The 26980-nt window shown below is 40.2% G+C and overlaps 1 protein-coding gene across 4 annotated transcripts in view; it reads right to left on the reverse strand.

The window, feature by feature from the left end:
* Positions 1-26711, reverse strand: part of PPP2R3A (protein phosphatase 2 regulatory subunit B''alpha) — a 222173-nt gene extending 195462 nt beyond the window's left edge. For 3 of the 4 annotated variants that reach the window (XM_060149794.1, XM_060149793.1, XM_060149795.1), the window contains exon 1: positions 26623-26711. The gene's annotated coding sequence lies outside the window, so the exon portion shown is untranslated. The remainder of the gene's footprint in view (positions 1-26622) is intronic. The other variant, XM_060149797.1, reaches the window with a different exon arrangement.
* Positions 26712-26980: the final 269 nt, after the last annotated feature.

Raw genomic sequence — 26980 nt, forward strand, 5'->3', positions numbered from 1 at the left:
CAAATAGGGTAAAATCTTAGATCTGCATAGTTCTTGACAAGTATTTTAAAATAAAGTGAAGAAGGTATTACAAGGAGGAGACAGTGGTTAACTCTGCTCCTGAATGTTAAGTCAGATAACTGTAGAGAAATGTTTTGATGGAATTTTGGGAGCAGAAATATGACTGGCTTGAGTATAAAAAATGAATGGGAAGACAAAAACTAGCAACAGACTACAGACAACTCTTCCAAGAAGTTTTGCTGTGAAGTTTAACTGAAACAAGGCAATAGTAAGAGGGGAAAGTGGAGTCAAGGAGGATTATTTTTAAGATGGGGGAAAATACAAGCATATTTTCATGTATAAGACAATGATTCAGAGAGGGTAAAACTGATATAAGACAAAGAATTACGAAGCACTTATTAGGTTAGCTCTTTCACAGTAAGAGGAAAGAAAGCAGAGGATACGGATACTACTACAAGTAGTAGGTAGGTATGGTTGTGAAAGCCTGTGAAAGCTCTTTTTCTTCTATTTCTTTTCTGTAACTAGGAATCAAGGTCATCAATTGAAAGTGAAGACTGGGGAGGAGATGGTGAACATGTAAGGAGATTGAAGACATGCAATAATCATCTAGGAGGAAATGAAACAGAAAATGACTGGAGAAATCTAGTATGATTGCCAGGCAGCATTATGGGCCCACTTAAGGTTATGATCATTAATTTAATGCAAGCTCAGCAGCATGATTTTACAGGCATGGAATAGGCAAAGAATTGGATTTAATCAGTGCTGTGGTTCAGCCAGGCAAGGCTGCTGAAGTGAGAAAGAGGCAAAAGAACTGAGGATGTATGCAAGGGAGAGATGAAGATGATGATGATGATGATGAAGAGGAGGAGGAGGGGGAACTCCAAGCCTCTATACCATCTCCAGAAATCCTAACCCTTCCACTGAGCCCTGTGGACTCATGGGTAGACAACAGCAAAATCCCCAGGTCCTGGATCTCTTCTCTGAAGCTTTCTTCAACTTCCTTTACCTTCTTATTTAAATTGAAACTGTACTTTCCCCTGAGGATGCTGATTTCCCTGTAGCTCTCTTAGATGACAACTCTTTTTCTCTTCCACACCCTTCAAACATGAGGTCTGGTTGGTGTCATTCTGGTTCCTCATTGCTACTTTCACACCATTCTCCACCTGCCCTCTACCCAAATCCCCTGCTCTGAGTCACATAACATTAGACTTTACAACCCACCACCCTTCCTTATTGCAGGATTGAAGGCTCCCCAAGGTCACTCCCTTTCATTCCTTGATTTTACCTTTTGGTTCATGTCACTCCAACACTATTTCTAGTGTAATTCTTATTGATTTTGACATTCAAATAGATAGTCCGTCTGATGTCCTGGCCTCTTAGGTTCTTGACCTTTTCTCCACGGTGTTAAATATGTTGATCTTGTTTACTACCCTGTCTCAGCCACTTTCTCCCATGATCCTACCCTACACCTTTAGAACATTTAAAAGTATATTTTAATAACCACACATCTCAAGGCCTATCACTTACCAAAAATTTATTGGTGAGTCAGAGTAAGAATACCCTCACTAGGCCTCCACTGGCAGAGTCAAGAAAATGGTCATACATCCGGCATAAGACCATTCTCTGCAGGAATTCATGCCAGCATCATCAGCAGATAATGAGAGCGCAAGGAGGAGAACTAGACATGTTTCCTCTTGAGGACTCTTATCTTGGGCTTGTATTCCTTAGATGCAGGGGAGAGGTGTGTGTGAAGGACTGCGGGAGAGGCAGAGGCATGCTGCTATGCTGACTGATCCTTCTTGTACTGGGCTTGCAGAGGGAAGATTAGCATTACTACACCATCATTTTAAAAGTATTGATATGCTAGGTATTGTGCTGAGCATTTAAACGCATTATCTAATTTAATTTTTATGCCAGCATTGAGCACAGTGTTATCTCCATTTCACAGATGAGGAAACTGAGGCTAAGGGAAGTTAAAAGAAAAAACTTGCTCATATTACATACTTAGAGAGTGGAAAAACTGATTTGAGCACAATTTTCTGTAAAATGGAAGCCCCTCTGTCCATATTAAAGCCAAAGGAGCTGGGATAGTCAGTACCTGAGTCCCTGCCATAATTCCATATTTCTCAACATCTAGAGAAGGAATTGTCTCAAATCTCAGTAGGCACAAGAAAAAGAAAGGAAGGATGGAAGGACAGAAGGAAGGAAGGATGGATGAATATAAATCTATAGAACAGTGAAGTTCTTTGTAGTAACCTGGACAGCAAGAATACAAGTTTTTTTTTAACCCCAATTTTGTGTTTCAGAAACCTTGAAAACTTAATAAATTTATTAGTGAATGATTAAATTGTGACACATATAATATCCATATAAAATAAAATCATAACAGATAAGTTGAGTAAAATTTAGACCCTTAAAAACCAATGAATAATGTTAATGCTACTTATTTGAATGTCAGACTATAAGTATATTACCAAACTTTGTAAGCATAATTAAGACAACGAGCTTGTTCAATAATAAAACTGAGAAATAATTAAAAGCATATTCACAAATGGCATCATATCCAGAAATAGAACTATATACAAGACATGCCATAGAACCAAGCACAAAGCTTAACTTTTATTATTTTAGAACAAGTGACCTATGAGATTAAATCAACAGGAGGGACATAAAAAATGCAGAAGACTCTAAACATGGAAGAGCTGCAAACATCAGGGCAAGAAAAAAATTAATGTAAGTGTAAAACATGAGATTTGATTTGGAGGAAACATAAATACAAAGATTTAGTGCAAAGAGTCTCTGAACAAAAGGAACTTAGAAATAATTTCCATTTATTCATGAGGTATTTATTAAGCATTTATAGCACTGCTACAGTTTCTCAGGAAGGGAAATGATGGGTTTCAGGTGGCAGGGGGATGGATCAGGGAAGCAGAAGCAGAGGTGAGTCAGAAAGCCACTGCAATTTACTCATCCTTATATCCCCAATGTGGAGCCAGTGCACAGCATAAGATAGGAATTCAGTGTTATTTTCTTAATGTATGAACTGTCAGATGCTGTGAAGCACCCCAAAATTCAACTGGGGTAGGGGAACAGGGCAAAAGCCCAATGGAAATATCTACAGGCAAGAAGGAAATGCAGACTATTTTGAGCTGACAACCTTCACGGTTTTCACATGTCCCTCAACAGAACGCACTGCTTCCCCATTTCTTTGTTTCTGCCCTGGATACAGCTTTGGTATCTTACTTATTGAGCCAACTGATCCCTTCTATTTAATCAACCTTGACCTATCCTAGCTGAAGTTGTATCACAAATAAGATCATTAGTTCATTCACTTTTGCTCCAATCCAGTGAATCTCTGAGCTTGCCCAATGGAAGAGCGTAGGAAGCACTTGTCTGTCTGTAAGACAATTTAAGGCAAAAGGTTGTGGCCCTGTGGGCTCAAGAGTAGTACCTAACTAAATAAAACAACCCTTGGGGTACAAGTCTGAGTCACCACCTCTAGTGGGTGGTGTGGCCACAATTTCAGCAGAAAATTTTTCATTCAATATAATAATAGGTGTGTTTGGGAGAGCAGGGAGCTGGAAAAAAGGATGCTGAGATCAGACAGGAAAGCAGAACTGAGAACAAGGTTCAAAGGGTGACATGATGGGCATCCGAACCAAAAGGCTAGAAGCAGGTATGGAGGTTGAGCACAGAGTCAGAAATTTGAGAGCAGGAGAGCTGAGAATAAACAGAGTTATCTGCTATAATAGAACAAGTGAGGCTGTTCATGACTTGCTTTGTATTTGCTGGTCATACATGTGGTATGTCAGACTGAGCTGACAGGTCCAAGTCTAGGGTCAGGGCAGCCACCAAGCCTGCCTCACCAACCTGTCATTCAGCCTCAAGTACCCTGAGGGATATGATGAGAACCCTGAGACACTCCCAAAGTTCTTCATTCAGTTGACATTCTGCATGTGGGACTAAGGGACCTCTGTGTTCCTGTAGATGAGGTCTAGCAAGGGTTTACTTGTTATTAATTACTTACTGTACAGACAGACAACCCAGTATAGCCTGGTATATACACAACCAGAGTACCTTATGGGGGCAATAGATCTTTTTACAGATACCTTGGTAGGTGTCTGTAAGGTCCCAAAAGTGGAATGGCCATCTGACATATTTGTAGGCCATACCCAGGATATAAACTCACTAAGGGCTAACAACCCTATCTCCAAAATCTCTCTCAATTTTGACCACTTCTCATTAGAATCCTGCTAGTCTTGGCCCAAATTATCCAGCTTTCTCTCCTGCACTATCATCATGGCCTCTCTGCATCATGGTCTCTCTGCTTCCACTCTAGCCTCTCCATACTCCAGTCATTTTCCAAACAGCACAACTAGAGGAAAACAAACCAGAGTGAATCACTCTCCTATTTAAAATGCTCCAGTGCTTACCTACTCCATTTTGAACAAAATCTAAACTCCTCTACCATGGCCTAATATAGCTCCAGAATCTGCCTACCACTTCCCTCACCTCATCTTGTACTGCTCTTCCTTGGCCTTTGTTTTGGTTCCTCCAATAGACTCTTCTCCCTTGACCAAGGCCCTGTTTCATTACTCTCTACCCCATTACCCAGTTTACTGTCTGTATCAGCACTTATCAGTACCTGTAATTGTTTTATTTATTGTTTACACATTTACTGTATTTTCCCTGCAATAGAATGTAGGCTCCACAAAGGTAAGGATCCTGTTTGCTTGTTCATCACTGTATCCCAACACCAGTACAGTGCCTGGTATAAAGGAAGAACTTAATGAGGAAGGAAAGGGAAAAGGGAAGGAAGCAATTTGCTAATATACTGCCATTTCTGATTCTTTAGATGAGACTAGACTAGGAAAAAAGTCACCTTTTAAAACTAGTTTCAGGACAGACTGACTGACACCATCTAGGATGAAGAGGCCCTCTTGGACATTTCTGATAACTGCTTATCCTAACCTTCATTTTACTTAATGAGAAGGTTTAGCACATGCCTTGTACCTAAGACCAGTATCCCTGGCCCCTATCACAAATGCCCTAGCACTGAGAGGCAACATACAGAAGACGATCCACTAGAACTGCATGACTCCCTTCCAATACACACTGAGAAAGACTGCCTACCAAAGGAGGATTGATTATTTGTGTACTATGGCTAGGAAATTTCTTTTATACAAGTCTACTCATCAATATATCTCTGGTTCACCTGTAAGGGGGCTCTGTACTACCCTGATCTCCAAACTTAGCTGACACATGTCCAAATCCCTAGAGAATGTATTCCTGTATAGGCATTTGGTTACCAAAGCATCTGAGAACATTCTGTCAACCAGGTCTTAGTCCTTTAAGAAAAGTGACACATCCACACTGATAAATGGGGACCATTAAGAGCTTTTGCTGGTAGTATTATCACTCAGTACATCTACCCCTAGTGGTGTTCCTCCTTATGAATGCCCTTGCTACTACTCACCTGTGCTATGCATGAATGGCTCAAGACAAACCCAACCCCACCACTTTGGAGTGGGAGGACTAGGCCATTTGAATGTTGGCGGTTACCAAGCTAGGTGAGCTGGATGGAACTTAATGGAGCTCCCCAGTCTGATTTGTCATCTGCCTGAACAGACTTTTATCATGACTGTAGCTGGGAAACAGACTGCAGACCAAGGTATCTATCCATACCTTGACAGACATTACAGTACAGGTCTTAGGAAAAATTTTGGTTAAATTCCTAAAGTTTTAATCATTTACTTTATCTCATCTTCTAGGGCCCTCATTCCTGTTGGATGGGAATCAGCTGTAAAGATTATTGGGGAAACAAAGTTGCCTAAGGTTATAGAATGGACAGTGGGTGGTTCACTTTGTAAACTGACCTGATTTTTTTAATTGAAGTGTAGGTGATTTACAATGTTGTATTAGTTTCAAGTGATTCAGTTATACATACATATATATATATATATGTATATTCTTTTTCAGATGCTCTTCGTTTATAGGTTATTACAAAATACTGAGTACAGTTCTCTGTGCTATACAGTAGGTGCTTCTTGGTTATCTATTTTATATATAGTAGTGTGTATATGTTAATTCCAAACTCCTAATTTATCCCTCCCCCCACCTTTCTCCTTTGGTAACAGTAAGTTTTTCTTGTCTGGGGGTCTATTTCTGTTTTGTATATAAGTTCATTTGTATCATTTGTTTTTATTTATTTTCTTTCTTTTAAAAAATTTTTAAAATTTAAGTATAGTTGAGTTACAATGTTGTGTTAGTTTTAGGTGTACAGCAAAGTGATTCAGTTTTATATATATATTCATTTGTATCATTTTTCTTAGATTCCACGTATAAGTGCTATCACAGGATATTTGTCTTTCTCTGGCTTACTTCACTTAGGATAATCTCTAGATCCATCCATGTTGCTGCACATGGCATTATTCCATTCTTTTTTATGGCTGAGTAATATTCCATTGTATACATGTACATCTTCTTTACCCATTCCTCTGTTGAAGTGCATTTAGGTTGCTTCCATGTCTTGGCTATTGTAAATAGTGCTGCAATGAACACTGAGGCACGTGTATCTTTTTGAATTATAGTTTTCTCTGGATATATGCCCAGGAGTGCGATTGTCGGATCATATGGTAGCTTATGTTTTTTAAACAACCTCCATACTGTTCTCCATAGTGGCTGCACCAATTTACATTCCCACCAACAGTGCAGGAGGGTTCCTTTCTCTCCACACCCTCTCCAGCATTTATTATTTGTAGACTTTTTGATGATGGCCATTCTGACTGGTGTGAGGTGATACGTCGCAGTTTTGATTTGCATTTCTCTAATAATTAGCGATGTTGAGCATCTTTTCATGTGCCTTTTGGCCATCTGGATGTCTTCTTTGGAAAAACGTCTATTTAGATCTTCTGTCCATTTTTTGACTGGGTTGTATGTTTGTTTTTTTGATATTGAGCTGTACAAGCTGTTTGTATATTTTAGAGATTAATCCCTTGTCAGTTGCATAGTTTGCAAATATTTCCTCCCATTCTGTAGGTTGTCTTTTTGTTTTGTTTATGGTTTCCTTTGTTATGCAAAAGCTTTTAAGTTTAATTAGGTCCCATTTGTTTTTTTGTTTGTTCATTTCGTTTTTATTCCCACTAATCCAGGAGACGGATCCAAAAAGATATTGTTGAGATTTATGTAAACTGACCTAATCTTCCTAGGAAGATTACATTTAGGAGACTATTACACTCTTGTCTTTTTTTTTGTGGGGGCGTACATATTTTATAATCTCCTCTTTTTTTTCAGAGCTCAGGGCACCAATCCATTCCTTCTTAAACAAGTCTTCTCTCCTATGTACTGAACAAGAGATATCCCTACTTCTTAGGGACCTGCCTTGTTCACAGGCAAGGCGGGACAACTTTATTGAGTCACAACTGTTTTCCAATCCCTGGTCAAGTTTAGTTGAGACACTGACTCAAGGTAGGCCAATCATGTTTTCTCTCCTAGGAACCTGGAATTGAAGCACTGGAATACTGTCAATTAGGTGAGAGCTCTGGGTCTTAAAGTCCTACAGAATTGATGGCTGAGACCACTGTTTTGGGGCATCCCACAATGAGCAACATGGCAGGAGAAGCTGGTGTCAAGAAAACAGAACACATATAACACAGAGAGAAAGAGAGAGAGGAGTATGTTCAGTTTCTAAAATTGCAGTGAACTGATGTGCTCCCTGTATATTTTTCCTATAAATAAACTTTTTACAAATATATCTTTTTTTATGTTATTTTTTATTTTTTTGCGGTACGCGGGCCTCTCACTGTTGTGGGCTCTCCCGCCGCAGAGCACAGGCTCCGGACGCGCAGGCCCAGCGGCCATGGCTCACGGGCCCAGCCACTCCGCGGCATGTGGGATCTTTCTGGACCTGGGCACGAACCCGTGTCCCCCGCATTGGCAGGCAGACTCTCAACCACTGCACCACCAGGGAAGCCCACAAATATATCTTTAAGTGGATATTTATTCCTTACAACCAATCATTTTCTATGACATGAAAACATACACCTTCATTGATATTCTCTCTCCATTTTTCTTTCAGCTCTTGCTTTCATAATACTCTACTGCATTCCCTCTCCTGGTCTTTCTTCATTTAATCTGTAACCAAAAAAACTTCACCATATGTAATGGATACGTAATGTGTTTTTTTGTTGTTTTTTTTTTTTTAGCAGCCTGGAGTCTTTTGGACATTCTAATCTTTGATTATAATGGGGCAGTTGAGCAATACATGTGTCCATGTGCCTACTTTTAAGACCAAAGCAACAACATATATTGAAAGGGGGAAATCATTACCCTTCTGAAAGTGAGTGGCAATGTTGTGCTCTTCAGTTAAAGGGCCTCATCCCATGACACATCCTGTCCCTACATTCTGAGGATGGTACGTCTTTTCCAGGCTGGCCATTCTGGATCCAGGCCCAATCTGACATCAATCAGTACAATTTCAGTGATCAGGCCTACAATGCAGATCAGTGTTTCCCAACCTTTCTTGAATAATGAATGTTTTTTAAAAAATAATACTGTGAACCTCCTTAGGAATTTAAAAAATTATTTTAAAAAAATTTCTTATGACACAAGATAAAGGAGTTTTAAGTAAAAATATTTCATCTTAGTTCAGCATATTATTAAAGCTTTATTATAAAGCTCATGTGGCAAAGTCTTTAATTATACTGTTAATATTTAAGGACAAATTTTGACTTCTATTCACAGTAGATGAACTGTTTTATCATGGAAAGAAAATCACATGTTGTCAAATAAAATTGTCAAAAAATTAAAAGATGGATTAACAACCAATATCCTGAGAAAACCATAGTTCGAAAAGGTACATGCACCCCAGTGTTCACTGCAGCACTATTTATAATAGTCAAGACATGGATGCAACCTAAATGTCCATCAACAGAGGAATGGATAAAGAAGATGTGGTACATATATACAATGGAATATTACTCCGCCATAAAAAAAGAATGAAATGCCATTTGCAGCAACATGGATGGACCTAGATATTATCATACTAAGTAAAGTAAGTCAGACAGAGAAAGACAAATATCCTATGATATTACTTACATGTGGAATCTAAAAGAAACATACAAATGAATTTATTTACAAAACAGAAACACTCACAGACTTCGAAAACAAACTTATGGTTACCAAAGGGGATAGGTGCAGGGAGGGATAAATTAGGAGTTTGGGATTAACATATACACACTACTATATATAAAATAGATAATCACCAAGGACCTACTGTATAGCACAGGGAACTCTACTCAATATTTTGTAATAACCTATATGGGAAAGAATCTAAAAAAGAATGGATGTATGTATAACGGAATCACTTTGCTGTATACCTGAAACTAAAAGAACACTGTAAATCAACTGTACTCTAATATAAAATTAAATTTAATAAATGGACTTGGCACCAAATGTATATTGAGATGTAGGCTGAAATTTAATCCACATTATAGCAGCCAAAACAAACAAACGTTAAAAACCTGATACTTGGAATTCTTACATTTTGAGCTTATAAAAATCAACTCTTATTTTGATAATTTGGAGGTTTAGTTTTTTGTTTGTTTGTTTTTTAAATAAATTCATTTATTTATTTATTTTTGGCTGAGTTGGGTCTTTGTTGCTGAGTGCGGGCTTTCTCTAGTTGTGGCGAGTGGGGTCTACTCTATGTTGCGGTGTGTGGGCTTCTCATTGCGGTGGCTTCTCTTGTTGCGGAACACGGGCTCTAGGCGTGCGGGCTTCAGTAGTCGTGGTTCATGGGCTCTAGAGCGCAGGCTCAGTAGTTGTGGTGCCCGGGCTTAGTTGCTCCACAGCATGTGGGATCTTCCCGGACCAGGGCTCAAACCCGTGTCCCCTGCATTGGCAGGCAGATTCTTAACCACTGCACCACCAGGGAAGTCCTGGAGGTTTAGTTTAATCAAGGTAGAAGAAATGGTTTCATGCTGCTCTTTGAGAGAAGTTCTCAGCAAACATATACTTCAGATCTTTATCACCAATAAACAAAAAGCCAGTTGGACAGAATAACCCTGTATATTTTTTCTTTTTCATATTTTCAAGTGTTTAAATCTTTCCTTTTGAGAATCTGAAGTACCTAAACAGAATAAGATCAATGATAATAAAATAAACATCCAGCTATCTATAACACTAGTTGTATAGTAAGTTGAAAATGAATTCTTTTTAGAGCAAACCTCTTCCTTATTTCATACCACATGGAGTCTCTCAACTGACAATTCATTTTAGAAATGAAATCATCTGAATTTGATTAGACCCCTTCTATGTTTCATGATATTCAATACAGTATCTTTACCTTGCTATTTGTATTTGGTTAACCAACCTGAAATTATTTTCTCTAGAGTAGCTTTAAGAATAGGAAATAGCAAATGCCAATTATAAGCATGTATGAATACACATGACTTTAAACTAAGGCATGCCTGGCTAATGTTTTTATATTTAAAATGATTAAAAAAAACCTTTTTATTTTGAGTTAATTATAGATTTCCAGAAGAACTGCAAAGAGAATACAGAGAATTCCCTTATACCCTTCACCCAGCTTCCTTTAATCATGTAGTTTTTTAAGTATTAGAAACATCTTGATATTTCATAAAAATTTTGATCAGATGAATGCAAATTACGTATTTCATAAAGAGCATCTTGAAATAGTTTTGCAGAACTATCATTTTTCATGCTCCTCATTAATCTATGATATCTTGACATGTGTTTCACACATGTTCCATCTTTAACCAACAATCCATTATGAGTACAAATTAAACTATACTTAAAACTAAGAACAACACTTAAAAACAGTATAATGGTCCTTCTTAAACTCTTCCAAACAGTAGAAGAGGAGGGAATACTTCCAAACTCATTTTATTTTATTATTTTAAAAAAATTTTTATTGGAGTATAGTTGATTTACAATGTTGTATTAGTTTCAGGTGTACAGCAAAGTGAATTATTATAAATATACATATATCCACTCTTTTTTAGATTCTTTTCCCATATAGGCCATTACAGATTACTGAGTAGAGTTCCCTGTGCTATAGAGTAGGTCGTTATTACTTATCTATTTTATATATGGTACTGTGTATATGTCAGTCCCAATCTACCAATTTATCCCCCCCCCACTCCCTGGTAACCATAAGTTTGTTTTCTACATCTGTGACTCTACTTCTGTTTTGTAAATAAGTTTATTTGTACCCTATTTTTTTAGATTCCACATATAAGTGGTATCATATGATACTTGTCTTTCTCTGTCTGACTTGCTTCACTTATTATGACAACTCTACGTCCGTCTATGTTGCTGCAAATGGCATTATTTTGCTCTTTTTACGGCTGAGTAATATTCCACTGTATATGTGTACCACATCTTCTTTACCCATTCCTCTGTTGATGGGCATTTAGGTTGCTTCCATGACCTGGCTATTGTAAACAGTGCTGCAATGAACACCGGGGTGGGGTGCATGTATCTTTTCGAATTATGGTTTTCTCTGGGTATATGCTCAGTAGTGGGATTGCTGGGTCATATGGTATTCTAATTTTAGTTTTTTAAACAACCTCCATACTGTTCTCCAGAGTGGCTGTACCAATTTACATTCCCACCAACAGGGTAGGAGGGTTCTTTTCTCCACACCCTCTCCAGCATTTACTGTTTGTAGATTTTTTTGATGATGTCCATTCTGACCAGTGTAAGGTGATACCTCATTGTAGTTTTGATTTGCATTTCTCTAATGATTAGTGATGCTGAGCCTCATTTCATGTGCTTTTAGGCCATCTGTATGTCTTTGGAGAAATGTCTATTTAGATCTTCCACCCATGTTTTGATTGGGTTATTTCCTTTTTTTGATATTGAGCTGCATGAGCTGTTTGTATGTTTTGGAGATTAATCCCTTGTCAGTTGCATCATTTGCAAATATTTTCTCCCATTCTGAGGGTTGTCTTTTTGTTTTGTTTATGGTTTCCTTTGCTGTGCAAAAGCTTTTAAGTTTAATTAGATCCCATTTGTTTATTTTTGTTTTTATTTTCATTACTCTAGGAGGTGGATCAAAAAAGATCTTGCTGTCATTTATGTCAAGGAGTGTTCTGCCTATGTTTTCCTCTAAGAGTTTTATAGTGTCCAGCCTTACATTTAGGTCTTTAATCCATTTTGAGTTTATTTTTGTGTATGATGTTAGGGAGTGTTCTAATTTCATTCTTTTATATGTAGCTGTCCAGTTTTCCCAGCACCACTTGTTAAAGAGACTGTCTTTTCTCCATTGTATATTCTTGCCTCCTTTGTCATAGATTAGAAGACCATAGGTACGTGGGTCAAACCCTTTTTATGAGGCCAGCAATACCCTTAATTCAACCAGACAACAACATTATAAACAAAGAAAATTACATGCCAATATCTTTGATGAACAAAGATGAGATGAAAATCCTTAACAAAATATTAGCAAATTGAAATCAACAATACAGTAAAAGAATAATATACCATGGTCAAGTGGAATCTATTCCAGGGATGCAAGGATGGTTCAATGCCCACAAATCAATCAATATGACACACTGCATTAACAAAATGAAGGATAAAAAGCATATGATCATCTCAATAAATGCAGAAAAAGCATTTGCCAAAAATCATAATCCATTCATGATAAAAACTCTCATCAAACTGGGAATAGAGGAAATATACCTCAACATAAGAGAGGCCATATATGACAAGCTCACAGCTAGCATGAGATTCAACAGTGAAAAGCTGAAAGCTTTTCCTCTAATATCGGGAACAAGACAAGGAGACCCACTCTTACCACATTTATTCAACATAGTATTTGAAGTATTCAGGAAGAAAAAGAAGTAAAGGAATTCAAATCAGAAAGGAAGAAATAGGGCTTCCCTGGTGGCACAGTGGTTGAGAGTCCACCTGCCGATGCAGGGGACATTGGTTCGTGCCCCGGTCCGGGAAGATCCCACATGCAGTGGAGCGGCTGGGCCCATGAGCCATGGCCGCTGAGCCTGCGCGTCCGGAGCCTGTGCTCCGCAACGGGAGAGGCCACAACAGTGAGAGGCCCACGTACCAAAAAAAAAGAAAGGAAGAAATAAAACTATATTCACAAACGACACAGTATTACATATAGAAAACTCTAAAAACTCTACTAAAAAACTGTCAGGACTAATAAACAAATTCAGTAAACTTGTAGGATACAAAATCAATACACAAAAATCAGCTGCACTTCCATATGCTAATAATGAGCCATCAGAATGAGAAATTAAGAAAACAACAGCATTTACACTTGCATTAAAAAGAATAAAATACCTAGGAATAAAGGGTGCTCAACATCACTCATCATCAGAGGAATATAAATCAAAACCACAATGAGCTATCACTTCACACCTGTTAGAATGGCTATTATCAGGAAGACAACAAGTAATAAGCATTGGCCAGGATGTGGAGAAAGGGGAACCCTTGTGCAAGGTAAAGTAAATTGGTGCAGCCCCTATGGAAAACAATATGGAGGTTCCTCAAAAGATTAAAAATAGAACTACCATATGATCCAGCAATTCCACTTCTGGGTATGTATCTGAAAGAAATGAAAACACTAACTTGAAAAGGTATCTGCACTCCCATGTTCACTGAAGCTTTATAATAGCTAAGACATGGAAACAACCCAAGTTGCTTTTTAAATGGGAAAAACATTTAAATAACTGGTTTATTAATTTCCAAAAAACAATTACTGATACAGAAACTATTATTGCCTTCAATTATATGAATTGATTCTAAGATCAATTTATAAGCTAATTCTAACATTTCACATGGAAGTGGAAATGTGAAAGAGCCAAGAGAACCTTGGCTGGGGGGCGGGGGCAACAAAGACAAAGTAGTAGCAGTATTTTTTCCTTAAACTGAGCAGTGGATAACAAGTGTTCATTGTACTGCTATGCTTTACATCTTACATATGTTTTATAAATATTGTGCTGTAGATGTTTAATTTTTTTTTTTGGCGGTACGCGGGCCTCTCACTGTTGTGGCCTCTCCCATTGCGGAGCACAGGCTCCGGACACGCAGGCTCAGCGGCCATGGCTCACGGGCCCAGCCGCTCCGCGGCATGTGGGATCTTCCCGGACCGGGGCATGAACCCGTTGTCCCCTGCATCGGCAGATGGATTCTCAACCACTGCACCACCAGGGAAGCCTGATGTTTAATATTTTTAAAAAGAACAAAGAAAGAAGACCTTGCCTACCAAAAATCACAATTTATTATCAAGCTATAGTAATTAAAAGTGTGTTAATGTCACAGAAGCAAAGATCAATGGAACTAAATAGAGTCCTAAAACCAACCTATACATATATGAGAATCTATTAACTGATAATTTGACATGCCACTTATTAGAAAAATTATTATTCAAATGGATAGCCAACTGAACAAGAGTCCTCTCTTACACTATTCACAAAAATAAATTCCAGATGAATTAAAGATTTAAATTTTATATAAAAGTATAAGAAAATGTAAGATACTATGTTTATATCTTAAGGCAGGAAAGACATCCATTTAAAAGTTAGTTAAAAAAAAAGTTAGTAAAAAAAAAAAAGTAAAGTGAAAAGCCATGAAAGCAAAGATAGGTAAATCTGACATCAAAATTAAAAACCATTACTAACAAAGGGAGAGGACTACAACAGATTGGAGGAAAATGTACCATTTTTATAAATAAAGAATGAGTATCTAGAAGCCAAAGAACTCCTATAAATAAATAAAAAGTATTCACTATCTGCATATAACAGGAAAAAACAAAAATAAGCGTGCTTAAACAAAACAGAAGTTAAATTTCTCTTATGCAAAAGAAGTTGAGGGCTGGTGCAGCAGCTTGACCAAATGCTCAGAGACCCAGACTTTCTGGCTCACTGAGCTACCACCATGGTCCTCATAGTCTAGGATGGCTGGTAGAGCTCCAGTCATTACATCTGTGTTCCAATATATAGAATGTGTGAAGGGATGAGGGAGTGCCTCCTCTCTTGAAGGAGCCTTCAGAAAGTCATATCAAACCCTTCTGCTTATGTATTGTTAGCTAAAACTTACCTAGTTATACTTAGCTCCAAGGAAGCCAAAGAATATAGTCTTCTGGATGGGCAGCAATGGACCTGGCTAAAAACTGGGGTTCCTATTACTAAAGATGAAGGAAGAATGGATCACAGGAGGTAACCAGCAGTCTTTGCTATGCAATCCGAATAGAAAAGAAAAAAAGAAATACAAATGGTCAAAAACTAGAAAAGATGGTCAACCACATGGAAATAAAAATTAAAACAAGGGGAGAGGAGTTTAAAAAACTTTTGAGAGAGGCAAAAATTTGCAAGTTGGTGAAGGCATGAGGATTTTTGTCCTCTGTTAATTTTTTACTTTTAACAAAGAGAATGTATTCTATATTCCTAGTGTAACTAAAAGTAATAAAAATATTTTATTTATTAAAAAACATAAACACATTACTGCTTTTAATTATATTACATATTATATAGTTAAATAATATTAGTATAGATACCTTGGGGACCAATTTGGCATTATCTATTAAAATTTTGATTATATGACTATATGACCCAGTAATTCCATCTTTCAGTTGTTTATACAATATAAACATTCACACATTTGCATAAGTACAAGGATGTTCATTGCAGTAATGTTTAAAAGAGGAAAAACTGGAAACAACCCAAGTGTTCATCATCAGGGGAATAGACCTACTTAATTTTTTTCATAGCACTATTACCACTATCTGAAATTACATTATTTATTTATCTACTTATTTGTCATCTAGGAAATTAGCTCATCTAGGAAAAGAGTAGAGGCAAGGAGAACATATTTATATAATACTTGTTTGGTTAAAAATTCATTAGAAATAATGCATTGTCTTTTAAAATAATGAATCAAAACAAACACCATTCCAGCCTTTAATAACATGATCCCGCCAGAAGGCCCTCATGAAGGCCTGCAGGTTTACAGACAAGCTGAGAAACAATGACCCAGATGAAACCTCTTAACCTGCTATCCAGAGAGACCGTCATTGGACATGATCCGTTGCCCTTTTCTTTAGAGTCTGAGGCATTTCACAGTAGAATCAACACACTCTCTTCATTATGTGGAACCCTTAACTGCCTTTAATACATGGATTTCAATACTGCTGCCAACACTGAGTGAACCTCCACTCACTGAGCAGGGCCTGCCATGGGAAAGAGGTACCAACTAGAATGCCAGGAGAATGCCAAGATTGCCAAGACGTACCATGCTGACAGAAGACAAAATGCTGACACCTGAGCCACAGTGCTCGGGGCTTGGCACTGGTAGGAGTGCTGTGTTCATCAGTACTCATAGCAGGAGCATTCCAGGGCTCCATTCTCAAGGCTGTGAAACAGGGACTATGCCTGTGATCACGAAATGGAAGGGCTCAGTGTGCCTTTGCTATGATTTCTAAGTCCTTAATGACATACCCATTCACAGACACTAATCTCTGCTTTTTATTTCTAACCTCACAGACAAGCAGTTTTCAAACTGCTTAAAACAAAACAAAACAAAACAAAACTGGAGGGACTCAGTTCAAAAGAAAGCTTAAAGATGAATAAACATATGGGGGCATGGGAGAGAAATAGCCTCAATGCTCAGTCTTGGGGGGATGGGAGGAACACCCAGATTATTGAGAGATCTGGGAAGAAAAGTTTGAAATGGAAGGGAGTGCTGGGGAAAATGAACTTTAACAAAGACCTGAGAGAAGGAGCTTTGTAGATATTAGGGGAAAGCAAAGGTCCTGAGGCAGGGATGTAGCTGCTTTGTTGAAGGAAGAACAAGAACCATTTGTGACTGGGACAAAGCAAGCACAGGGGAGAGTTGTAGGAGATGAGGTCAGGGAAGTAAAAGGGGGGTTAGATTATATAGGGCCTTGTAGGTAAGTGTAAAGCCTCTGATCAGAGAACTTACTTTTAACAGGGTCCCTCTAGCTGCTAGGAGAGCAAGGACAGAAGCAGGGAAAAAGAGGCTATGACAGTAATCCAGGTGAGATACAATGGTGGTTTGGACAAGGTAGAAGCAGTAGAGATATTGGGATGTGACCAATTCTAGATACATTCTGAATGTAGAGCCAAGAGGGTTTACTGATAGACTGAATGTGGGGTGAAAGAGAAAGAAGAGAGTCAAAGATGTTGCCAAGGTTTTTGGCCTGGGTTCCTGGAAGAATGGAGCTGCTATTTACCGAGATGGGACAGGCTGTGGGAAGAGTGGGTTTTAGAGGGGAAGAGGAGGAGTTCCGTTTTGAGATGTCTGTTAGATATCCAAATGGAGAGGTCAAGTAGGCACTTTAATATCAGAGTATGAGATTCAGAGAAGAGGTCTAACTTGGAGAAAAAAATTGGTAGTCCTTGGTGGTAGGATTGGTGTATATTTAAGGTCATGAGACTGGGTGAAATGACAAGAAAATAGGGTTGATAAGGAAGAATAGAGGTTTGAGGAATAAACAGCTCTCCAATTTTCAGAGGTCAGTTAGATGATGAAAACAAAAAGACTGAGAAGGAATCACCAGTAAGGTAGGAGGAAATCCAGAGAATGTAGTACTCTGGAAGCTAAGTGAAGAAAGCATTTCAAAGAAAGGAATAATCAACTGTGCAAAATGCTGTTGAAAGGTCAAGTAAGAAAAAGACTGAAAACTTACTCACTGGAGTTAGCAATGTGGAGGGTAAAGGCCTGACTCAAGAGAGAGGACTCAAGAGAGACTGGTGGAAAGGAACTGGACTGAGTCAGTTAGACAACAGAGAGGAACAGATTTGGAGGAGGATGCAGGGTCAAGAGAGAGTTTGGACTTGTATCATAAGGCACTGTATCTCTAGTATCTAGCAAAGTGCCAAGCACATAGTGGTAACTCAATAAATATTTGTTGATTGAGGTGAATGAGATCACTAACCACTGAATCAGGAAATAGTCTTAGTTCTAGAAGTTTAAAGGCTGATACATTGATATGTGAGAATTCTTGGTTCAATAAAAAGAACTGCCTTTATTCTCCTTCAAAGCCTAAAAACTCTTTAGTTTTGAAAACTATGACTCACACACCTAGAACAGCTATCCCTAAATTTGAGAAGAGGGACTTCCCTGGTGGCGTGGTGGTTAAGAATCCAAGCAATGGTCCGGGAAGATCCCACGTGCCGCGGAGCCACTAAGCCCGTGTGCCACAACTATAGAGCCTGCAATCTAGAGCCCGAGAGCCACAACTACTGAGCCCATGTGCCACAACTACTGAAGCCTGCATGCCTAGAGCCCGTGCTCCACAATAAGAGAAGCCACCACAATGAGAAGCCCACGCACCACAACGAAGAGTAGCCCCCTCTCGCCGCAACTAGAGAAAGCCCACATGCAGCAACGAAGACCCAACACAGCCAAAAAATAATAATAATAATAATAAATAAATAAATTTATTTAAAAAATAAATAAATTTGAGAGGAATAGCAACAGAATTTGACAAATGCATGCTCTACAAGAAAATATACCTTTAATTTTGGATGGGTACAACATATCCAAATACCTTTTGTACCTGGGACTCTGTGACTGGCTGGATCCCAGCCCTCTAGTTATGTCATGACTCACTATGCACTAGAATGGAAGACCCTTGGTGGTTGCTGAAGGATCATACCACTCTTGGTGGTATCTGACAAGGGTCTAGTAATCAATATATAAAGAACTCTTAACTACTCAACAACAAAAAAGACAAACAGCCCAATTAAAAAACAGGCAAAGAACTTGAATAGACATCTCTCCAAAGAAAATATACAAATGGCCAACAAACACATTAAAAGATGCACAACATCATTAGTCACTAGAGAAATGCAAATCAAAATCACAGTGAGATATCACTTCACAACCACGAGGATGGCCATAACCAAAACCAAACCAAAACCAGAAAATAACAAGTGTTGACGAGGACGTGGAGAAACTATAACTTTCAAACATTGATAGTGGAAATGTAAAATGGTGCAGTTGCTGTGGAAAAGTTTGGTAGTTCCTCAAAAAGTTAAACATAGAATCACCATATGATCCAGCAATTCCACTCCTAGGTATATACACAAAAGAATTGAAACAGGTATTCAAGTAAAAACTTGCACACGAAAGCTCTTGGCAACACTATCTACAGTAGCCAGAAGGTGTAAACAACTGAAATGTCCATCAACTGATAAACGGATAAACAAAAGGTGGTATATCCTTTCAGTGGAATTATTATTCAAAGACAGGAATGAATATTATTCAAAGAAAGGAACACATGCCACAACACGAATGAACCTTGTAAACATCATGCTAAATGAAAGAAGAAGCCAGATACAGGAAGTCTCATTTTGTGTGATTCCATTTATATGAAATGTCCAAAATAAACAACTCCATAGAGAAAGCTGCAAACTGGTGGTTTCCAGGAAATAGGGGGAGAAAGGGATGGGGAATAACTGCTTAATGGGTACATGGCTTACTTCTGGGGTGATAAAAAATGTTCTGGAATTAGATAATGGTTATGGTTGCACAACACTGTGAATGTATTGAGATTCACTGATTGTACACTTTAAAATGATTAAAATGGTTAATTTTATGTTATGTGAATTTTAACTCAATAAAAGCAAGTCACACAGCTCACACTTGACAGATCAAGGTCATGCACTGACGAACTGACTCTAAATCCTATTACCATGCAACCACTGTTGTCTCCTTTACAAACCAAAGGAGCTCTGGACAACTTTGGCAGTGAACTTTTCCCTCCATCTATCACCATCAGGCATAGTACCTAACTATATTTGCAATAAAAGAATTCCTACAATTGCCTAAGCACATAAAAGTTTCTAAACAAAATATTTTCTTATCATAAACTCCCAGTATAAACCTTAAACCAAAGTCTGCTATTCATGTCACAAAGTCATCCTTCATTTAGAAGTTAACCATCGTGCACCTGATGAACCAATGACAGCTATGAAGGACAATCCCTTACAAGATGATACTCCTGTTTGCAAAAAGAGTACAGCAATGGGGCTTATGCCTTCAACTAATAAATACCATTCTTCATTAATAATCCTTGGCATTTTCCAACCCCTGTGGTTTCTGTTTTGCTGGTAGATCACAACTCTTAGAAACATGAAGTGTAAAACTGACCTTTAAACTCTCTTGTGCCAGATTAAGGTTGCCAGTGAGGCAGAAATGGATAAATGACAGATTGGTAGTGAACATCTGCATTACAACCCACTCCAGAGAGTCATTCTAATCCAAAGTCTTCAAGGTAACAGCATTCATACAACCTTTTGGAAACCAAAGTTTGTTTGGTGTTCTCTTCTTCTGCTTCTCTCTGAGCTCAATGAGGCCTAATTCTCCAACTTATATCCATACCCTTTAATCACCATCAATGATAAAGATTTCAAAGTATGAGAAATGTTACATACACGCAACTGGAAAACCAAACTGCAATATCAAGTTAATTAGAAAAAAACACAGCTGCAAAAACTATCCCTAGGGGGCTTCCCTGGTGGTGCAGTGGTTGAGAGTCCACCTGCCGATGCAGGGGACACGGGTTCGTGCCCCAGTCTGGGAAGATCCCACATGCCGCGGAGCGGCTGGGCCCGTGAGCCATGGCCGCTGAGCTTGCGCGTCCGGAGCCTGTGCTCCGCAACGGGAGATGCCACAACAGTGAGAGGCCCGCGTACCGCAAGAAAAAAAAAAAAACTATCCCTAGGAATGACAGCTAGATACATATTCCCTGACATAGCCAAGTATTCCATTTTCAGCATGCCAACAATCTGGTCTTTGTTCATCAGTTCACTGAAAGGATGATGTCAGGGTCACTGGAGCCCTGCTGGTCCTTAGGAGTTCTATGGCTTTCCAGATAAGAAAGAGACTAAGGGCCTAATCACCAACATCTGAGCCTCAAGGGTCCTGGCAAAATATCTCCTCAGTGAAAAGCACAAAGTCTCCAAAACAAATATAAGCAAGACCCCTCTGAAATGGGGTAGACAGGTAATCAGGCACGACTGAGATACGTCCCTGAAAAGTCAGGAGAAGCGTTTGGGTAACCAACACAGACTAAGCACCTACCATAGAGACATGTAAGACACCTCCCCCTGCCTCATCACTCCCCTTTTGGTTAAACATCTCAAAAGATTTTTCCAACATTCACCATTTCCATTTCCTTACTTTCTATCCACTTCAATCTGGCTTCTGCCTTTTTCAATCTAAAACGGTTGTTGCTAAGGTCAAAGACTCCATTTGCTAAATTCAGTACATCATTTTATGTCTACATCTTTACTTGATGACTCCTCTTTTTAAAATATTCTCTTCCCTTGCCTTTCATGACACATCTTAAACTGGAATTAAATTTGAAAGTGAGTTTCTAAGACAAAAACCGAGTATATTTAAATTACTCTCGAAAATTCTTTAAATGGCCTATTAAGTAAAGCCTAACTGATTTTTGTATGCATAACTCTATACAGTAATGAACAGCATCTATGTATGCATGCATGCAAAAAAAAAACACAACAGTAAGTATACCTGCGAAATAGAACACTTTCTTTCATCTAATTAGAAACACCTTCAAATATATTCGGTTAAGTTTGCATACCTTAAGGGCAAGCAAGGTGTCATTCCACTGTACCTCTGGCCACTTCTCATCCCTCTCCTGGGGTTACCCTCCTTGACCCAACTTTGAAATGCTGGGCCTGAGCCCTCTTCTCTTCTTAATCTCTATAGATGGTTCTCAATTGCCACTGCTCAGTGGAATCACCTGAGGACCTTTTAAAAATCCCAGGCTGCAATTCAGAGCAAGCAAACAGAAAGAGAAATTGAGGTAGGCCCCAGCATCAGTATTTTTTAACCATTCAATGTTTCCAATGTGTAGCCAAAATGAGAATCACTATTCTATACTCTCTCCCTACAGCAGGCATCACACACTCATATGCCTACACAGTCAGAGAAGAAAATAAACAAAGCAGGCCAGGAATAAGTTTTAGGGAGTGGTAGCTCTTTGGTGGACTAGAAAGCAGCTGGGATCAGCTGTGACAGAGCTCCAATCAACTGCTCTCATATGGGAAAGCCAGCTCAGTAGTGCTACATCTTCTCACTTTTAAAGAAAAGCTCCAAAATCTGGATTTTTCATGGGAAATCTTCAGATTTTAAATTACTGGCAACTAACTCAAAATTAAACAACAACAACAAAAACCACTGTATATGAAAAACAACACACATCTGTAAACCAGATTCAGCTCTGGGCTGTGGGTGTACAACCTCTGTGCGGGGTAATTCCATCTACACCCTTCAATTTACACCTAAATATTTATATCCCCAGTCCATCACACCCTTCTGGGCTCTGGATTTGAATTATCAAATGCTTATGTGACATCTCCACTTCTCACCAGTCCCAAAGTGAACTGTAATTTAAACCACCTCAACCATTTATTCTTCCAATGTTCTCTAGCTCAGGTAACACCATTCACCTGGCTGGGTAAGTGAGAATCCTGGGCTTTATTCTATACACGTATTTCTCCCTCTCACTGCTTGTACTGTATCAATCAACAAATCCTATCAATTATGCCTCCTAAATATATCCCTTGCATCCATTTACTTCTCTCCATCTCCTCTGCTACCAACTTGGTCCCAGCTATCAGTTTTTCTCTACCTTTCCACAGTGTAGTTTTCCCTCTGTATCCATGGATGTAAACCTGCAGATATGGAGGGCTGACTGTATTACGCCATCTTATATAAGGGACTTGAGCATCCGTGGATTTTGGTATCCAGGGGGGTCCTGGAACCAATCCCCAGCAGATACCAAAGGCTGACTGTATTAGCCAGCTCAGGTAGCCATAATAAAATACCATAGACTGGGTGGCTTAAACAACAGAAATTAACATTCTTACAGTTTTGGAGGATAGAAGTCCCAGATCAAGGTCCAGCAAGGTTGGTTTCTGGTAAGGACTCTCTTCCTGGCTTGTAAATGGCTATGTTCTCACTGTGAGCACATGGCCTTCCCTTCCTCCTCTTCTTATAAGGCCACCAATTTTATTGGATTAGGGCCCCAACCATTATGACCTCATTTAACTTTAATTACCTCCTAAAGACTATCTTCAAATATAGTCACATTAGGGCTTAGGGCTTCAAAGAGCAATTTTAGGGGGACACAATTCACTTTATAACACACTGTAATCTTAGTTAGAATCAGTTTTCTCCAACATCCACTCATTTCCTTCCAAGCTGTTCTCTCCAATATGACCAGAGTAATCTTTTACAACCACAAATATTTACAAATGTGTGTGTGTATATATCTGACCCAACAATTCCACTTCTAGGAATTTATCCTACAAATATATTCACACACATGTGAACTAGCATATGCATAGTATGATTTGTTATAGTAAATTACTGGAAACAATTTAAATGTCCCTCAACAGAGGAACACAGTTTAAATGTCCCTCAGTAGAGGATCCATTAAATAATCTGTGTATCTATACAATGGAATACTATACAGTCATTCAAAAGAATAAGAAAACTATATATTAGAATGGAAAGATTTCCAGGATATTGTTAAGAGAACAAAACAAGGAACAGAACAGTGTGTACAGTATGCTACCATTTGTGTAAACAACAGGAGGAAAGAATATGCATTTGCTTGAATGCCACAGAAAATGTCTAGAATGATACATAAAACTACTAACAGTGGTTATCCTGCTGGAAGGTATGAGGAAAGTGGCAGCTGGGGGAGGAAATAAGACCCACTGCAGACATTCTGATCTAATGGGCCTGGAGCATGGCCCAGGCACTAGTACTGTTTTAAGTTCCTCTAGTGATTCTGATAAACAGGCTGGACTGAGAACTGCTGCTCACCGTGCCTTCACCTACTTTCCCAGCTTCATTTTGTATCATCCGGCCCCTATCACTCTCCATCCTCCAGCTATACTGGCCTCTGAATTCCCAGAAAAGGTCCTGCTCCTTCTGCCTGGAATACAGTCCCCCAAAGCTTTACCTTGTAACTTCTATTTATTCTTCAGTCTACCTCCCCTTATAGGTTACTTCCCAAAGAAACCCCTAGTTTCCAAACTAGGTCAGTACCCCTTTTTGATGTACTCAGAGAACGCTGTACTTCCAGAATCTATCACAATTGTAACGAGGAACTGTATAATTATACATGTATGTGTCTGTCACTCTCTTTAGACTGTAAGGTCCAGGAGTTTAGAGACCACATCCGTGGCTTTTACCACTGTATTCCCAGACCTAAATTAAGGTCTGGCTGGCAAGGTAGGCTCTCTCTCAGATGTTTGTTAAATGAATGACTGCTCTTACCTTCAAACCCAGCAGAGTAGAAAAAATGACACAGAAGCAAATGAGGACAATGCAGTGTCATTAGTGTTAAGACAAGCAGTCCCTTTAGAACAGTGGTTCTCAACTGGGGGTGATTTTGGCCCTCCCAGGGGACATCTGGCAATGTCTAGAGGCATTTTTGAGTGTGGGTGGTGTGGGGTGTGTGACTGTTTGACTGTCACAACTGTGTGTGTATGCAGGCGGACTACTGGTAACTATTAACTAGAGGTCAGGAATGCTGCTAAACATCTTATAGTGCACAGGATAGCCTCCACGAGAAGAATTATCTGGTCCAAAATGTCAGTGGTACGTCTAATTTAGAGGACGGTCATACTCAAAAGGGTGATCAATTCTATTCCAGGCAATGGGGTTTTTCGGCGGGGGGGAGGTGGGGTGAGGAGGATGTCAAGAAAAACTTCAGAGAGGAAGTACAGCTTTAAGCTGTGTGTTGAAGGGTGGTATGGACCATATCAGTGTAGACTGTTTGCCAGAAGTAGTGCGAAGCCTCTGAAGCGTTTAAAAGCAAAGTTATGGTTTGAACAGGTACCCACCTCAAGTAGCCCATACCCCAATATTACTCATCTCCTTTATTCCCTTCTTGCTGAAACGAACCTTTCATTCTCTTAGGGCAGTGGTTTCAGCTAAACATTAAGGCCAAATTAAGTCAGACTAAGATAAAGTCGTATAGCCCTTTCAATCTCCAGAATGTTAGCTGTATTTTAAAATATGCAAATACTTATGAATACAAATAAATCTTTAACTGCTTAAAGTTCAGATTATTCGTAGATAAAGCTATTTTTTGAACTCAACAGCCAGGTTGGTCCTGGTAAAGACTTCTCCAAAGCTTTCCATTTAAAAAAAAACTTCTTTCCTCTGTCCTCAATTTCTGAGCTCCCAGAGTTAGAAAAGATTCAAGTTTTTCCACAAGTATCTCATGCTATAAGTTCTTCTGCCAGAGAGGACAGGATGCAATAAGTGTGAATAAACTGTATGTATAAATTAGTCTATAGATTTTTTAAAAGGCTTTCACTAAAAGTCATGGATACTCCTGGAAGAAATGAAATTGAGGTAATTTAAAATAGTATGACCAAAAAAGAAAACGGTGTTTTACTATAACACAAGCCTGTTGCCTACTGAGCTAGAAACACACTCTGCTCTAGTACGGCTATTCTTAGGGTCTCAGACTGGGTGCTCTCTCTATGAGAAACTGAGGCCTGAGACTAACGAAGAACAAAGAAAAATGCTTGGCTCGGAAGGTTTGGGCGATGTTTTGTACATAAAAGATTTGAGGAGGAAGACTTCCTCAGATTTTGGAAGGCATACTAATCACTCTTTTTTTGCTTACGTGTTAAAAATTTTTATTTCGTGTTTCCAGACCACTTCCTAATAAGAAAATACCTTATAATTTACAAAGAGCAATTTATCCTCCCTTACATTTGCTGACCACTAAAACTGGATACAGTTTCCTTAAGCTTTACCAGAGTCAGAGGATTGGGAATAATGTGAGCATAGCAGAGTTCAGATGCAACATCAACTCCAAGGCCGGCCAGCTGGTTTCCATCGAGAGGTCCCCCAGGAGAAAGCCCCTCCGAGGCGGCGGCCGGGGTCGGCGCGGGAGTGAGACCCACCGGGGCGGCCCAGCGGGGGCCGCGGGGCAAGGCCGGGGTCAGCCCGACTCCTGTTTACCTTTGTTTCAGGTACTCCCTTTCCCAGCCGGGCCCGGGATCCCGCCCGAGGCCGCGAGCTGGTGACACATCCTTCTTTGGCCAAGTCGGGCCGAGGTTGGTCAGGGGGCGGGGAAGGAAAATAAAGGCTCAGCGCCTAACGACGTGACTCTCAGTTCTTCCAAAACGTTGGCATTTGTTTCTCTGCCAAGCTTTCCTATTAACAAGTTCCCGAGGGTTGTACGGGCGAACTGGCCCCCCAGCCCCCCGAAAGTGGGAGGGACCAGACCGTCCCCCGCCTTCCCTCCTCCGTGGGCGCCCCCGGGACAGGCCGTTTCCACACCTCCCGGGCTGACAAGGCCCGGGACCGAGCCGGTCGTGCGGCGGCGCCCGCACCGCCTCGAACCCCGACTTGCGCGGCTCAGCAAGCAGGGCCAGCGCCGCGCTGCCCTGCCGACCCCGCCGGCCCCTGGGGCCAGGCCGGTCCCCGCCCTCAGGCCCCGGCCCCGCCCGCCCGGGCCTCCGCGCACCGCCCCCCTCCCTCGCCACAACCCGCGGGCCGAACGCGGGACGCGAAGGCTCCGGGCCGCTCGGCGGGCGGCCCCACGCTTACCTCAGCGCCCGCGGCTCCTCCTCTGGCTGCTGCCTCCGCTCGCGCACAGCCTTGGCCGCCAGGGCTCCGGGCGGCGCGGGATGTGGGCTGGGAAAGCGGCGCGTGAGGAGCTGAGGCCCAAGCGCGCCCCGCCCAGCCGCCCGTCCACCCCCTCCCATCCCTCAGCCCCACCCGCTGCTGTGGGCTCGGCGCCCCGCCCCTCCCGCCAGGCCCCGCCCCTCCCAGCGGACCCCGCCCACTCTGCCGGCCAGAGAGTGAAAGGGGGCACTCAGGGGCGCCGCAAGAGCCGCCAGGGCCGCTGTCCGTGCAATCCCCTGTATGGCGGGCCTCCGGGGATGCGATTCGTAGTGCTTACTAC

The sequence above is a fragment of the Lagenorhynchus albirostris genome, chromosome 5 (assembly GCF_949774975.1).
Source record: "Lagenorhynchus albirostris chromosome 5, mLagAlb1.1, whole genome shotgun sequence".
NCBI lineage: Eukaryota > Metazoa > Chordata > Mammalia > Artiodactyla > Delphinidae > Lagenorhynchus > Lagenorhynchus albirostris.